Below are 570 nucleotides of genomic sequence, written 5' to 3' on the forward strand. Positions count from 1 at the left end.
AGGAAATTCACAGCACCCCTAAAGCCAAACAAGCAAATACTGGATTCACAGGATGTCTTCCTAGGGCCTGCACAGCTACTTTGGAAAAATCCAGCTGTACAGTAAGCATGAAAATGCTCTTAAACTGGTATTAAAAATATCTCTGAATGTGTTAAATAAAAATCTTCTATCAAATGCATTGTTTTAGGAGTGGGACAGAACTGAGTAAGGACATGTCAGATAAAGCTAGGTCATTTCTGGAATTCTGGCTCTGTGATCCTTCTCTTGAAAGAGAGACAGAGAAGCAGTTTAATTCCAGGGAAGGAAGCAGAGCAAATGTTTCTGCTTTGAACAAGCAAAGAGAAGAGGGAAACTCTGATCATTCCCTGCTCTGCCTGGGCTGAAGGGCAACTCCAAGCTGTCTCCTGTGCAAGGCAGACAGTGGAATTAGAGCCAGCATAGTCCAGGCTGCTCACTGCTCTACCAACTATGTTTAGTAGTGGGTATTTTATTTTCAGCAGCAGGATTTTGTCTTGTAATCCACATCACACAGCACCTGACTGGCAGATGTCTGGGTACACAGGGAGGCTA

The sequence above is a fragment of the Lonchura striata genome, chromosome 2 (assembly GCF_050655825.1).
Source record: "Lonchura striata isolate lonStrDom1 chromosome 2, ASM5065582v1, whole genome shotgun sequence".
In the NCBI taxonomy this organism is placed as follows: Eukaryota; Metazoa; Chordata; class Aves; order Passeriformes; family Estrildidae; genus Lonchura; species Lonchura striata.